General features: G+C 37.7%; 1 long non-coding RNA gene and 1 other non-coding gene across 2 annotated transcripts in view; both read right to left on the reverse strand.

Moving 5' to 3' along the window:
• The window catches only part of A330076H08Rik (RIKEN cDNA A330076H08 gene), a 38,461-nt gene extending 22,967 nt beyond the window's left edge, over nucleotides 1-15,494 (reverse strand). The window contains exons 1-3 of the long non-coding RNA NR_015599.3: nucleotides 15,135-15,494; nucleotides 14,816-14,907; nucleotides 8,135-8,229 (exon numbers count right to left, since the gene is read on the reverse strand). This is a non-coding gene — a long non-coding RNA (RIKEN cDNA A330076H08 gene). The remainder of the gene's footprint in view (nucleotides 1-8,134; nucleotides 8,230-14,815; nucleotides 14,908-15,134) is intronic.
• Nucleotides 15,428-15,498, reverse strand: Mir344g (microRNA 344g). Its single transcript, NR_037287.1, has one exon. It is a non-coding gene; the product is annotated as a microRNA 344g (primary transcript).
• Nucleotides 15,499-17,052: the final 1,554 nt, after the last annotated feature.

Here is a 17,052-nt window from a genome sequence, read left to right on the forward strand (position 1 = left end):
AAGAATAAATAGAACTCTAAAACAGACCTTGACAAAATTAACCATGGAAACTGGAGTAGACTTGGTGCTCCTTTCCCTTGCCCTATTTGAAACTGGAAATACTCCCTCTTGATTCATTCTTACTCTTTTTGAGATCATTTATGGGGCACCCATGCCCATAACTGTCTTAAATGATGTGTTTAAACCTATGTTGTTATAATAATAATCTGTATGCTAAGTTAAAAGGTTTGCAGGTGGTACAGAAAGAAATCTGGTCACAACTGGCTACAGTGAACAAGCCGGGTAACCCAAAGACATCTCACCAGTTCCAGCCAGAGATCTGATCTACATGCACCTACCTCATGCCCAGACCCTCAAGCCTCGCTAGAAGGGTCCCTGCCTAATTCTGTTTACTATCCCTTCTTATTCGTTTTTTGTTCCCATGTTAAAGATACAGTACAGCTTATGGTCTTCCAGCGTTAATACCAACCTATATAGTTAAGATAGAAAAAGAATATGATTTCTATTCTCCATATAGAGATATAGACTTCTGAAATTCTAAGATTAGAATTACTTAGTAGAAGAAGAGGGGAATGAAAGAAAGATGAAATTTCAAAACCTGTAAGTCATATAAAGTACTCAGAAATTGCTGGTTGTTTGTGAGCCTAGAGGCTGCCTGGGGCTGAGAAAAAAGGAAAACAAACCTGGTTATGCCCGGTAGTTAAAACGTTCCTGGGAACAGCTTAACCTTAAAGATAAAAAGAAATGTGAGGGCATAACAGGGCTATCTTAACTGAGTCAACAACTCACAGAACTCTGACACCCTGCACATGTAATTTTTCTGCTGATGTTTGAATAAGCCAATTGTGTGTCGCTTTGCTGAATTCCACACCCCTAAGCCCCTTATCCCATAAAAACCCCTAGCTTTCGAGCCTCATGGCCAACATCTCTTATCTCCTATGTGGGATGCATGTCAGTCAGGAGCTCCGTAATTAAATGACCTCATGTAATTACATCAAGATGGTCCTTCATGATTTTTTGTGTGCACGCCGAATCGGGAGTTGAGTGGGGATTTCTCCACTAGGTTCTATCATTAGGAAGAAAGAATAAGCATTAAGACACAGGGAGGTCCTAAAAGGCCCCCAGTCCCCCCGCAAGCATGCAGAACCCTTTATTTCCTGTTTGTTACTGCAAAGAGATTATCTATCAGGGTTTTCTGAGCTGGTTAAAATCAACATGGGCTTCTATGATTTAGCCATCATAGAGATAAAGTGACTAAACCAGGGGATCTCTTAAGTATCCTAAAAAGGAGAACATCTGTTTCTTCTGGGACTGACAGAAGTTTAGTTTCAGAAAGAACATAGGGCTTCCTCTCAAGTTTTCTACCACTGAGCTTCACATTTTGCTCTAGAGTTATTTTTCTTAGCATTATCTTTACTTCTCGAAAATCTTCATGGAAATTTATAGAATAGAGTGTCTTTGGAAAGAGAAACAAATCTCTTTATACATGAAATAGAGGATAGAACTTGTTGTGGATAACAGGGATTACTGTTATATGCCAGACAATCCAGGCAAATACACCCTGCTCTGCTGTAACAAGTACATCTCTCAAAGGGCATACTTTACTTCCTCTATAGAATCCATAGAAAATAAGTGATACAGGTCCATGAATATGTTTTCACCACCATTATCATAAGCCATTGGGGCAGTATGATCATGCTGATTTTCCTCATATCCCTAAGAAATTAAAGAACTAGATTTTAATATCCCAGTGACTTCTCAACAAATACTTACATTTCAGGCATAAAAGTCACCTAGGAAAGTTTCCTACAAGAAACAAAACCTTCCTTCTTACCTCACTCAAGCTTCCACCTCTTGAATTTCAGGACCTGCACACCTTGAAATTAAAGCAAACTTAGTAAAATTTATTTTTATTACATGAGAAATACTCTAGACTAAACTAGGTTGAAGGAACAGAGAAGAGGTTCATCCATCAAAATATGAAAAAAAAAATGGCTAGGATAGTATTGGTAGTTCTCCTTTGAATGTTAGGTAGCCTAAACTTGAAGACTTACACTCAGCTATTCACATCTTATGCTTGAAGAACTGATTGTACCAGGAACTGACTTTGGAGTATGGAATTAAGCATAAGAGTTATTGCCCAATTTGACAATTACCAGTTGTATCAAGGAAGGGGGTATGCCCTCTCTGACTCAAAAATACTGCTTCTGAGTCATCCATTCCCCAGTATATAACCTCCTCTCTTAATTACTTAGTAGAAATCTTCAAACAGACATAGAATATCAAACCTCACAACTACTTGAGAGCACATTACTCCTCTTTACTTCTGTAAGAATTTGAAATTGAATAGGGGTTCCAAGTGTACTAGTCATGGTAGTATTGTTGGCCCTCTCATTAAAAGCAGCTCTCAAGAAGCTGGACAGTCATTGTCATAAACAAGTATTTTCTCACGTTTGCCATTCAGGTACATTAGCTTGAGTAGAGGTCTTCTAACATCTAGGATGAGAATTTCCAACAAAAGTAACTTGAAGAAGTTTGGTCATCTGGATAAAACGTGATACTATTTCCTGGGAATAACAACGGAGTAAGCCTTGGAGACAGACAAATTTGAAAGGTTTTCTAGGATTAGTTAGAGATGGAATGACCCAAATCTAGTATTCTGCAAAGTGATCTTGGATTAAATGTTTCAAAAGACCCCTGGGTCTTTCTATTATTGTCCCATTTAGACATCAACTACTCATCTTCATTTCTCTTCAAAATATCTTCTAGGAATATTAATCTCATATGTCAGTAAAATCACTTTTATACCTATGTCTCTGCAAGTCTCCTTAACTTGCCATTGTTGATATATTGATATTAATCAGTAAAACAGAGTGATTTATAATTATAATGGAAACATTGGGAAGATGTCCAGATATAATCATAAAGGTTTTATCCAGCAGCACATAAGAATGGATGCTGAGACCTAAGCCAGACTTTAGGAAGAGAGGGAGTCTCCATTGTAGGTCTCCATCAGTTCACTCTCTTTGGAGCTTAGGTAAACCCATGGAAGAGAAATTAGAATGATTGTAGGAGTCTGAAGGAATGGATGTTATTAGCAGAGCACTGTCTAATAAAACAACTAAGCAGTACACATAAAGGCTCAGCAAGACTGAAGTGGCAAGTGAGTAGACTCCAGGATTCTTCCCTTGGTTGTCTGTATATGTTGGGTTTATTAGCTTGGTGTTTTGTAGGACTCTTAACTATGGTAGTGTGTGTGTATGCCTTTGACTGTTTTTTTTTTTTTTCTGCTCTTAGGAAATTTATCCTTATTGTCCAGCCTCAGTGTGAAGATTTGCCCCTTGTCCTATTGTATTTTATGATGCTTGGTTGTTCTCTCTTAGAAAGCTCTCTTTTATGAAAATATACACAGGCAGAGTGGCTCTGGGATAGAGGGGAGGTCAGGGGGTGCTGGAAGGAGTAGGAGTGGAAACTATGGTTGGTATGTATTGTATGAGAAAAAACTATTTAAATTTTTTTAAAAATTAAAAAGAAATATATATGTATATGTGTATATATGCATATATATGTATATATACACACAAATATGCACACATATATATACATACAAAAATGCATGTTATAACAATTAATGAAAAATGAAAAACTAGGTCATTAATATGAAAAGACAAATACAATTATATGTGATGGATGGAGCAAGGAAGGGAAGAGAAGGGTAGATGTCTTAGTTAGAATTCCATTGCTTTGACTAGGCACCACAAAAATAATTTCATTGGGGCTGAATTATAAATTTTGTGAACTATTATCATATTAGGAAACATTGAATCATACAGGCAAATATGGTTATGTAGAAGGAGTTTAGTGTTTTATGGCCATCTCCATATGGCAGTACAAAGAGGGAATTATACTGAGCCTTCCTTGAGTATTTGAAACATCAAAGCCTAATCTCAATGACAAACTTCCTCTAACAAGGTCACATTTCCAATAATGGCATTCCATATGAGTCCATGGGGTCAATTTTATTTGAACCACCACAATGGGAAAATAAATTCTGTTAAATCTCATAAAATAAAGCAAACAATTAAACAATAATTTTCTCCTTAGGAGCAATGTAAGGAAACTCTGCCCTTCCACTTAATACACTCAAAACAAGTCTACATTGTATTACACCAAAGTTATCTCTGGGGCACCAATAAGTTTATTGGGTGAACTTCTATAACACAAAACATACTGTTGTATGTATGTCTGTGATCTGACACAATGGACAAGAAAGTTTTTACCCAGCAAACATAATGGTTCTCCCATAACTCCAATAATAAGGCCACTGCACCTGGACTTCTTTGGCCTACATACTTCAGCCTTTTCCCAATGTCTGAAATTAGAAATGAGATGCATACAAGTTGTTGAAACATATGTTCTCCTGACTCTTCCTTTCATTAAATGAGGGGTTGCAAATAGCCAACTACTCAAGATAATCTTTCCCCAGGGAACACAAATAAATGCTCAAGATTGCCATAGTTGGGCTTAGAGGATGGAAATATACAACACTTCCAGTTATCTCTCCAGTTCTTTTATTCTTTCCACATCTTTGATCATCAAGAATTGCTGAGCTTTGAAGAGCATTATATCGCTGTTTGATAACTCTCCTTGAGTTCCAGCAGGGTATAGAATCCTAAAGAACTTTTGATATAGTCAAAATGTCCCTGGAACATTAATGCTAGAAACTGCTAGGGATTTTTCTGACCACGAGAAAACTGATGAAAAATGAGAAATAAACATGATACAAATACACATGGAATATTTTAGTGTCATAGACTGTAAACACAGATTACAGGAATACTTAGCTGGCATTGTTATGAACCAGTCAATAGAAGAAAGTTCTTCACTATAGCCTAGGAGTTCCCTGGTCACAGGTATTTCCAATTTTTTTTTCATACTAGGTTTTTTGTTTCTAATACAGAATGAATCTTAAGTCTAATAGAAATGTTGATATCTACCACCATATAAAGCCAACATTGTAAAAGCTAATACATCTTGATTAACACTTCTACTGGGAAATGCTTAGGATTCAAAGTGAATTAGGGTTTGGAGGCTTAATTCTCAACAACATTGTTAGTGGCCCTGGCTGAGGCTATAGGACCTAACTCCCCAGGGACTGGACACTTAGGGGCAATTTTAGCTATATTGCTCCTACTCATCCAAAGCAATTATCCCTTCAACAACTAGACCTGGTCCTTCAATCCTAGAATGCAACCAGCAGAGGTAACAACACGCTTTGTAATTGTATAATCTTGATTCTTCAGATTCTCATGCATGTCTCCTAAATTAGTCCAGAAATTAAACCAGTCAAATATTAGCAAGGTATAGTAGAGCATAGGTAGATTACAAACATCAATGTCAAGTGTTTCTCCATGTTTCAATGTTGTATATAACAGAATTCATGAGAGGCACTAAATTTGGTTAAGTATTCAGTATCAGTAGTTATTTTCTTTGAATCATTCCACTTCCATTCTCCTATACTCTTCAACACAGCTCCCTTCATTTCCCAACCTTATAGATTTGGTTTGCCATACATAGACAAAGCGGGATGAAATCTTGCTTTTCCCATGCTTTGTCTGGTATTCAGGCATGTTATCAGAGGGGCAATGGGTTCACACTGTGCTGTAGTTGACAATGTTGCCACTATATCAATCATGTCTGACTGCTAGTGGAGGCTCAAAATTGACTACTGGAGAGCAAGACAAGGATCATTCTGTAGAATAGGGTGGTTAACTGTTTGATCTTTAAAAATTATTGCACATACCAGAGGCAGCCTTGATTGCCATTATCTTTATTGATAATGGCCATAACCCACATAAGTTTCTGTCATTTGTTTGTTTGTTTTCTTCTGTCTCTTCCAACTTGCTCGCCTGTTTACAGGAACATTTTACATGGTGGTTTAAGTCACTTTTGTCTGCCTATAGATATTCAACATTATTAAGAACTCAACTTACCAAATGTATGGTTCTCAAACGCTATAACCACGCCCCATATCATCCTCAATATCCCTGTTGATTTCAAGTCTTTTTTTTTTTTTTTAAGATTCTGGTGAGCACAGAGCTATCAGCCCCAGTCAACTGCACATCAGCATAGACTGCTTTCCTCATACCTAATGTTCTCAGTAGCACTTATCTCATCTATATTGCACTTTAGCTGCTGCTTCATATGGGTAGCTTCTCTAATGATCATCCAAGTATCTCATTCTCTAATGGCCCATGTGGGATCACCCTAATGGCATGTCTCATTGCACTTAAACATTTTCTAAACTTTCTACTGACCTCTTAAGTCCAGTTGGAAGCAAATTCTATGTAAAATTGTCTTCTGAAAACTCCACTACACGATGCAATTTTGCTTCACCTATGTGTCTCACTATACCATGCAATTTTGTTTTAGCTATGTGTCTCACATCATCATGTCAAGAGCATCACTGTTCTTCTTAAATCTATAATGTTTTGTTGTAAACCTTAACTACCCCATATACTACCATAATCCCTTCCCATAGGAAGAGATGTAAACAATGTCTACAGGTCCTACTATGTTCCTCTTGACAAATCAATTTCAAACTAAACAAAAATTGGGGAATCATTGAAGTTTTGGTTTTACCTACAAAGCACAGAATGCATGTCCTTATGTGGAGTGTGAATGGTACTCCCACTCAAATCCTCTACCTAGAAGTTCTACTCAGCATAGATGATATATTTTCCATAGATGCATAAATGGATCCTGCTTACACTGATAACCTACCTCATATACATTTATTCATTTTGGAGAGCAAGTGTAATGTTGCAGTAATGGGTAGTAGTAAAGGGGTGAATACTTAGATCATGTTTTCTTTATGTCTGCTCTTTACTCTGGAGATAGAAACAGTCCACCTGAATGTCTTTTACAAATTGGCACAGCTAATGTTTCCAAGGTATAATTATATGATGTAGAAGATAACCCTGTGCAACACGGTAATTCAAAGATATCCCAGAGAAACAATTACTGTTATGATCCCACCATCAGCCACAATAGGGTTGGTAATGCCTCACAGATTTGTATTTGGTACTCATTACATTCCAGTCTAGTCCTTAGATATGTAGGTTTGACGTCTTTCCCAGAGACACCAGCTGACTTTGTGGACTTGATACCTCTAAAATGGTATTGAGTGTGGGGCCTACCAACAAAAACCAGTTACAGGAAGATGACAGTCCTTTCAAACTCATCCAACAAGTATTCAAATGATAGAACTGCATTCATGCTACTGCCATTTGATCACTTTGACAATTTACAAATACCAACTGCCTATTAGTATCAATCACCTATATTATATTTTATTACACAACCACACATGCAAGGATTCTGCATAGCAACAATTCATGAATATATAGAAGTAGCCACAAAAGGTCAGAGGCTCTACAACAAGAAATTAGCTAAAGCCATGATGAATGGGATGGGTTTGTGGGCATCTGATTAGAGAAAATGTGGACAAAGTCTCCATATTAGTCAAGATTCGTAACATAACATAAGCATTTGCAAGAATTCTCTTTACAGCCAGGACAAGAGAAATTTCTCACTTCTGAGAAGTCCTATCTGTATATACTATGATGAGGAGATGATATCTAAAGTGTAGTAATAAAATGAGGAACTGGAGTTCAGTGAAACTAGACCATACTCATACATATTTATCATAGAAAGCAAGTACCTAGTAGGAGAATATCCGCAGGTGCACAGAACAGAGGAATCTGACTTATGAGCCCTAGTGTTTTACCTCTATTGTCTTTCCTGAATATTCAAGAATGAATGGATGCACCAAAATATAATGCAGACCCCTGTTGTTTATGGGTGCTACTCTGCAAAATGCTTCTTTTATCCTATTACAAGCTATATTTTACTTAGTTCAGTTCACTGTTGTGTTCCTTTATATAAAACCTGTGGATCCAAAACACCCTAACTGGAAAATACAAAACCTAATGGAGCCATTACTGATGACTCTTAATCTATATTGTAAAATCTAAATTTCAATAGTGTATATGGGCTAACTACATTATCTAATGGAGGAAAAACTATTTAGATTGTTGTCTTTTCTGTATGTTACCCTTCAATAACCACTCACCTTAGAAATACACAGTCTTGTCTTGCCTTCATAAAATACACCATTAAAAAATCCTTTGTAGTTAATATTCTCTTCATTTTTCTCAAATGTGTAATCTGCAAGCAAGCAAGATAAGCAAGGAATCAATAACTTAACTCATGTACCTAGATTCTAGAGAATGTTGGATGCAAAGATTGTTCATTTCACAGTAATTGGAAACTGCAAATTGGAAAACAAGACAGGCAACATGTAGAGAATAAATATATACTCTCTATTAGAAAAAAAATGGGACGTTGTTGGTAAACTGGAAAATCAGCTATTACGACTTAGTATGGCCACATCAACACCCTCACATCCAAGAAGATGAATTCTTTGCTTCTCACTGGTACTGGAGGCAGCTTGTCTAGCACCTGGCCTATGGATATCCCAGGAGTATGCACAGGCACCAGGTATCTCTCGATAGGCAGCAATGAGGGGGTGTGTCAGCAATTCTCAGGGTGAAAAACTTGGTTGTGCCAAACTAAAAGTTGCTTACTAATATAGATTAAGACACATTTGTTAAACAGAAGGAAATAAATTACATGGTTAATTGTTAGTGTTCTCTTCTCTTTTGCCCAAAAGCTTTGCCTCTAGCTGGCCAGGTGAGAACGAAAATAGGCAATATTAACTTTTAGTGAACCAGGAAAAGAAAGTCATGTTCATAGAAGCAAAATCTTTTACACAAGCAAATATCCATAGACATATACACATTCATAAACACATTTATACACAGACAGACATGGCAGACCATACCATCTGTCTCATTCATTCCACAAATTCTCATGCATACTTACATAGTCACCCCTATACTTATATGTAACACATACTTATATCTCCAACCTTTATTGCTCAAAGAAAGAAAAGGTTTCTATAATTTTTTTCTGTTAGTATAAAAGCCCTTTAAGAAAAAGCTCCACCGGGCATGGTAGAAACATGTTCTTTCCCATACTAGCTTTTGATCACATATGCCATAGAAGATTTGCCCCTTGTCCTATTGTATTTTATGGTGCTTGGTTGTTCTCTCTTAGAAAGCTCTCTTTTATGAAAATATACAGAGGCAGAGTGGCTCTGGGATAGAGGGGAGGTCAGGGGGTGCTGGAAGGAGTAGGAGTGGAAACTATGGTTGGTATGTATTGTATGAGAAAAAATTATTTAAAATTTTTTTAAAATTAAAAAGAAATATATATGTATATGTGTATATATGTATATATATGTATATATATACACACAAATATGTACACATATACATACATACAAAAATGCATGTTATAACAATTAATGAAAAATGAAAAACTAGGTCATTAATATGAAAAGACAAATACAATTATATGTGATGGATGGAGCAAGGGAGGGAAGAGAAGGGTAGATGTCTTAGTTAGAATTCCATTGCTTTGACTAGGCACCACCCCGCCCCGCCCCACCTGGGGATCCATCCTGTCCACACACACCAAGCCCAGCACTGTTGCCATTGCCAAGAGGTACTTGCTGACAGGAACCTGGTGTGGCTGTTCCTTGGGAGGTCTGGCCAGCAACTGAGCAATGCAGATGTGGATGCTTGTAGCCAGCACTCAGACTAAGCTCAGGGACCCTAGTGGGTGAGTGAGCAGAAGGAATGGAGAAGCAGAGGGTGATTGCAATCCAATAGGAAGAACAACATAGGCTGGCTTGACCACCCAGTGCTCTCAGAGGCTAGACTACCAAGCACAGAGTGTACAGGGAAGGATCCATGGCTCCACATACATATGTAGCAGAGGATGTCCTTATCTGACATCAATGGGAGAAGAGGCCCTTGGTCCTGTGGAGGTTTGATGCCCCAGAGTAGAGGATGCTGGAGTGGTGGGGTGGGAGAGGGTGGGTAGTTGAGGGTTCACCCTCATGGGGCAAAGGAGATGAAGAAGGGGTTAAATAGAGGATTGGGGGTTTGTGGAGGTGTAACTGGGAATTGGGATATCATTTGAGATGTAAACAAATAGAATGATTAATAATAATAAAAAATAGTCTTCTCTGATAGCTTTCTGTTTAGATTATTATGTTTGGGGAAGGGGGTTTGGGTGTGGGTATTGGTTGTCACATAAGCCTTCTATGTTCCTCCTCACAGACCTTACTTCTGTTGAAAATTATCTTATTAGTTTATTCATTGTTTGTGTTCTGCAAATTTAATTTTTCAAAACATATTATAGAATTTTTACTCCAGTGTAATCCTTTGAAAATTAAGAAATTGACCTTGTAAATTGTTGATATTGATAATGTGGAACAAACTTTGAAAAAAATATTTAACAGTGGTATCCTCTATTCTATGTATAAATATGTACTAGTATTCTAGAATGGTCCATGGACAAGAAAAATAAAACAAACCAATTCAAAATATTCACATTGATATCTGCTTTAATAATTCTGGTCAAAAATAAATAAACATATTTAATATATTTAGATGCTATTCCTGAACAGAACACCAATGGCTTGTGCTATAAGATCGAGAATTGACAAATGGGACCTAATGAAACTCCAAAGTTTCTGCAAGGCAAAAGACAACGTCAATAAGACAAAAAGACCACCAACAGATTGGGAAAGGATCTTTACCTATCCTAAATCAGATAGGGGACTAATATCCAACATATATAAAGAACTCAAGAAGGTGGACTTCAGAAAATCAAATAACCCCATTAAAAAATGGGGCTCAGAACTGAACAAAGAATTCTCACCTGAGGAATACCGAATGGCAGAGAAGCACCTGAAAAAATGTTCAACATCCTTAATCATCAGGGAAATGCAAATCAAAACAACCCTGAGATTCCACCTCACACCAGTCAGAATGGCTAAGTTCAAAAATTCAGGTGACAGCAGATGCTGGCGTGGATGTGGAGAAAGAGGAACACTCTTCCATTGTTGGTGGGATTGCAGGCTTGTACAACCACTCTGGAAATCAGTCTGGCGGTTCCTCAGAAAACTGGATATAGTACTACCGGAGGATCCAGCAATACCTCTCCTGGGCATATATCCAGAAGATGCCCCAACTGGTAAGAAGGACACATGCTCCACTATGTTCATAGCAGCCTTATTTATAATAGCCAGAAGATGGAAGGAACCCAGATGCCCCTCAACAGAGGAATGGATACAGAAAATGTGGTACATCTACACAATGGAGTACTACTCAGCTATTAAAAAGAATGAATTTATGAAATTCCTAGCCAAATGGATGGACCTGGAGGGCATCATCCTGAGTGAGGTAACACATTCACAAAGGAACTCACACAATATGTACTCACTGATAAGTGAATATTAGCCCAAAACCTAGGATATCCAAGATATAAGATACAATTTCCTAAACACATGAAACTCAAGAAAAATGAAGACTGAAGTGTGGACACTATGCCCCTCCTTAGAAGTGGGAACAAAACACCCTTGGAAAGAGGTACAGAGACAAAGTTTGGAGCTGATATAAAAAGATGGACCATGTAGAGACTGCCATATCCGGGGATCCATCCCATTATCAGCTTCCAAATGCTGACACCATTGCATACACTAGCAAGATTATGCTGAAAGGACCCTGATATAGCTGTCTCTTGTCAGAGTATGCCTGGGCCTAGCAAACATAGAAGTGGATGCTCACAGTCGGCTATTAGATGGATCACATGGCCCCCAATGACGGAGCTAGAGAAAGTACCCAAGAAGCTAAAGGGATCTGCAACCCTATAGGTGAAACAACATTATGAACTAACCAGTACCCCGGAGCTCTTGACTCTAGCTGCATATGTATCAAAAGATGGCCTAGGCGGCCATCACTGGAAAGAGAGTCCCATTGGACACGCAAACTTTATATGCCCCAGTACAGGGGAACGCCAGGGCCAAAAAAGGGGAGTGGGTGGGTAGGGGAGTGGGGGTGGGTGGCTATGGGGGACTTTTGGTATAGCATTGGAAATGTAAATGAGCTAAATACCTAATAAAAAATGGAAAAAAAAAGTTGAGGAGGACAGCAACATCATTGGAAGACTAGCTGTCTCAACCAACCTGCGTGCCTGAGACCTGTCAAACACGGAACCACCATATCAGCCAGCATACACTAGCTGATATGAGGCCTCGACACATATACAGAAAAGAACTGCCTACTCTGGCCTCAGTGAGAGAATATATGCCTAACACTCTAGAGACTTGAGACTCCAGGGAGTGGGGAGGAGTGTGTGGGGGTGGTGGTGGTGGTGGTGGAGGGAGTGTTGGGGACATCCTCTTAGGGATAAGGTGAGGAGGAATGGGATGAGGAGCAGTCAAAAAGGGAACCAGGAGAGAGATAACGACTGGGCTGTAAAAAAGATTTAATATAATAATAATAATAATAATAATAATAATAATAATAATAATAGTAGTAGTAGTAGTAGTAGTAGTAGTAATAGTAATAGTAATAATAATAATGATATGAAAACTTAAAATATCTAGGCATATTTGAAAGTGCCATTAAGAGAAGATGACCAAATGGGAAATAAGGTTCCCTTAAACTATGTTAGATGATTTGATTTCAATTTAAAAACCTCATAGTAGAAGGAAGTAACATAGTCTGATTCTGTAACATGGTCCTCTGAAACAAACACACAATATGAAAATTTTAAAAGCCCATTCTGAACGTACATATAAATGTCTAAGATTTTTTTTAAATGGTAATAACTGTGGTAACAATTCTATAGAGACTGCAGGTTGTTTTTCACACCAAAAAATGTAATTTGAAAGCCATTTTACATGCTGAAAACATTAGCTATATTCTGCTGAAGCTGTACTATCTACTCAACCATGCAAACAAAATCAATTCTTTGTCTGACATCACCTCCTTTCCTGATGATCTTTGTAGCCACCTGGGTACAATCATTTAAACAGCATTTTAATTCAGCCTAAAATGAGTTAATACATTCAATGGCAAGTGCTTATCAAAGATGCTTTGCTCATGCATTCTTTAGATGCTCTATTCTATTCACATTAGTATACTAAGAGGGTGGTGGCTTGTCAATCAACCTGTTTTCATTATTGGATGTTCAAAACAGCTTATTTCCTTAATTTTTGATGGACAGACAACCCTCTCTGGTGGATTCTCACATGAGCTTTATTTAGTTGTGTTCAATCACATCTTTCATTTTATCAGAGTGTAATTTATAGGGACTGAACACTCAGCACCTCTTCCTGAGCTCCTCTAACACCTATATCTTGAATTTCTATCTTCTGAACAAATTGGCAACAATCCATAGTAAGAGGTTTTCTTTCTGTGCACATCTACATGACATCTTTGTTGGATTTTCTGCTTATTTATATTTCTGTATGATTATATGCCTGGCTTTATTTCTTCTCTATTGCCGTGATGAACACGAGGACTAAAAGCAAATTATTGATGCAATGGTTTGTTTTTCTTACAGGTTGTAATAAGGGAATCAGGGCAACATCTCACAGCAGCAACATGGATGCTGGGACTAAGAGGAGACCACAGTGTAGAGCTTATTGACTTAGTCATCATGGCTCAAATTATTTGCGGTCTTACATAATCTGGGACCATCTGCCCAGAATAGAAATTTCTCCAAGTGAACTGGGCCCTCTCACATCAATCATTAATTTTGAAAACACTCCAAAGTAAATTCCACAAAAGACAAATTGGTAAACAAATTTCTTCATTTTATATTCACTTTCCCAAATATGTCTGTGTTGTATCAAGTTAACAAAAGGTAACCAGCACAGAGAATAAGTATGTGGATCACCAGACTTATAGAAGAATATATACTGGATAACATGCTAGATTGTAATGAACCCATGTACATTAAGAATTATGTGTATATAAAGAATTATTACCAATGAAAAACAACTAATTGAGGTGTATTTTGGGTTTGGTTGCCTATTACCCAGGAATCATTTATGAAATGAAATGTGTAAGAAACAGAGTGAATTCCGCGTATACAATTTTGAAGAGACTAAATATGTGTTACCATGATCTTGGCAGTAAGACCTGTGAGCCAGGACAGCTGTCATTGCCCTTGCATTAAGTCTCTAGGTGATGTTACTTTCCTAACTCTATAATGGATTACAACTGAGTAAGAGTTGTAACACTGCTCAGTATGCACTCACAGTGTGCTGGGATATTTTTATTACTTCATGAACACTTGTGAGTGTCAGACATGTTGCATTCTTTCTGGGTATTTCACTGGTATATTCCCACACAAGTGTGACATTCTGTTATACTAACTGCTTTTGCCTGACAATTCCTTGGTCTTTGTGATCCATTAGTTGAGACTGCAAATCATACTCTGTTCCATTCAGCAGTACACAATATGATATAATTCTAATATGCAGATGATAACTGAACATCTGATGTGCTTCACTGAATATAATGTATTCTGATATAAAGTACCCAAATCTGGACCTTATTATTAGTAGAATAAATTGGTTTTTTTTCTCCATTAGTTCCTATTTCTCAGGAATAAGCATGGAGAATCAGGCAGTATAATCAGCATGTTTCTTAAAGGAAAATGATTAAATGAAATTTCAGCAATTTAAAAAAGTAATGTATCCACTATTCATGATAATTATGATTATAATCAGTACTGTATGCAATAACAAATGTTCGCAATTTCATGTCGCATAGTCATGTGAAAAAAGTCTCAACGTTATCGTTAAAAAAAATTGAACTACACTCACCCTTCAGATTATTATTCCAGAGTCATTTCTAATGTCATCAGTATAATACTTCTAGATATCCACAAGGAACAAATCTCCCTCCTGACCAGATTCTAAGGAAAACAGAGGCATAATCATTAAGTGACACCACTGAGCCTGTCTCATTCTACAGACTATGCAAAAATGAAGAAAAATAAACACAAGAACTACTACTCAGTTACTGCTGAACTGCACTAAATTTCTTGGCTGTCAGATGTCAATGGTTCTATTAAAATGAATGGTAGCAGATGTCATAGCTTAAAGCTCTCAGAGTGGCTCACTATGACATATGAGTACTGACCGTGATATAGAAGTTCTTCACAGTTCTTCACGGGAACGACAGAAGTCTCAGGTTTCTGTCAGTTTCTGAAGGCTGAAGTGAATCACCCTTGCTGCAACTGAAGTCGGACTCTAATCTTGCCTCAGAAATAATCAGTCTTAACGCCAAAGCAGGATTAAATAATTCCAAGCAGAGATAACAGGAACAGGTGAGTATGATTGTGGGGATTCCCACAACATCCCTGCAAATGCTGTGTGTCTTGTGGCTCTGTCTACTGCAGGTCTCAGGAGCATCCATCCTTCTCGATGAGCAGCTTGCAGTCAAGCCCCTGGCTAGAGCCTGGAACCAGCTGAGAGCAGGACTCCTGCCAGGAGCCTGACTGGCAGAAATTCTATGTGAATTTACTCATATTAGCTCTGGCTGCCTTTGATTGGTGAGATGTGTGCATGATAATAAAGAGCAGACTAAGAACCAATCAGGAGAAAGATCTCAAATCTAAAGTTGGAAGGCAAAAGCCTGCTGTTGCCTGGGAGATTTCCATCTAAGCAGCTGCTCCTTCTCTTCTTCCCCCTCCCTGGGTGTTGCAGCAGGCAGGGTGGAAGTGGGAAGAGTAAAACAGAATAAATATTTATATTTCCACTTAATTCTGGCTCAACAAATTAACAACAAACTAAACCTCCCACGGAGACCTGCAAGCTCAAGCCTGGATCTAGCCATTTATTGGCCTTAGTCCTCATCTTTAGAAAAGAGCCTCTGTTTTTGTCTAATGTCTGATTGTGACTGTGGAGTATAATATGAAGTCTGATGCTGAGTCTTTGCAATCCTCCTGTGTCAGATTTCTCAAGCAGCATGATTATATGATGATCTATGACACTAGATCACAGTTTATGTGGGTTAAAGCTAACAAAAATAAATGCTCAGATTATCTAAAATTAATAACTCTCTCAATCATGGTTGGAGCCCTATATTAAATTAACGTGGTATGTTTTAAAGTATCATTGTTGTAAATAAATAATTTAAGAGGAATTTATTTTCTAAAGAAAATAGTAATATGCAAACACCCTCATGCTGGGGTCCTTCTGGCTCTGTCTACTATAGTTCTCAGAATCAGCTCTCCTTTTCTGCTGAGTAGCATGTAGTCAAGCCCCTGGCTAGAACCTGCAACCAACTGAGAGCTGAGCTCTTTCCATTAGCCTGAATGACTAAAACTTAATGTGAATAGATTTATATTAGCTCTGGCTGCATTTGATTGGTGGAGCATATATGTCGATGTGTATTTTTTAATGTGTACAGGCACATGGTGTACATGCACATGCTCACCCTTATGGAAACTAGTCAAGTTCTATAATTAATTTTGAGGTATCATTCATCATCTCAAAAGTATTGTGTGTAATATTTGTGCTATATTGAATACAAATTATAAATAAATATTCATAGTATATTGAAAGAAAACTAACCCCAATTCCATATCCTAGATTTCTTTCTCTGCATTCACTACTAACATTCCTTCCCAACTTACCATGAATCTTTCCTTTTGAATACATAGTCAATCCATTTAGCCATGTCTGTGTTTGTTTATTTATTTTCAAATATATGCAACATCATCTACTGTGACATGAGCATACTCTCAGGGAAAGCCTCTGTTAACAAGTCTGAATGTCTCTCTTCCAAAAGCCCATAAAATGGCTAACCCCCAATAAAAGTGGGGCTTCATGATTTATTTTTTTGTTTTTGTTTTGTTTTGTTTTGTTTTGTTTTGTTTTGTTTTGTTTTTCAAGACAGGGTTTCTCTATGTAGCCCTGGCTGTCCTGGAACTCACTCTGTAGACCAGGCTGGCCTCGAACTCAGAAATCTGCCTGCCTCTACCTCCTGAGTGCTGGGATTAAAGACGTGTGCCACCACAACCAGTGCCATACTAAGACTTTTAGCTGGCTTGATC

Source organism: Mus musculus, chromosome 7 (genome assembly GCF_000001635.26).
Source record: "Mus musculus strain C57BL/6J chromosome 7, GRCm38.p6 C57BL/6J".
Classification (NCBI taxonomy): Eukaryota; Metazoa; Chordata; class Mammalia; order Rodentia; family Muridae; genus Mus; species Mus musculus.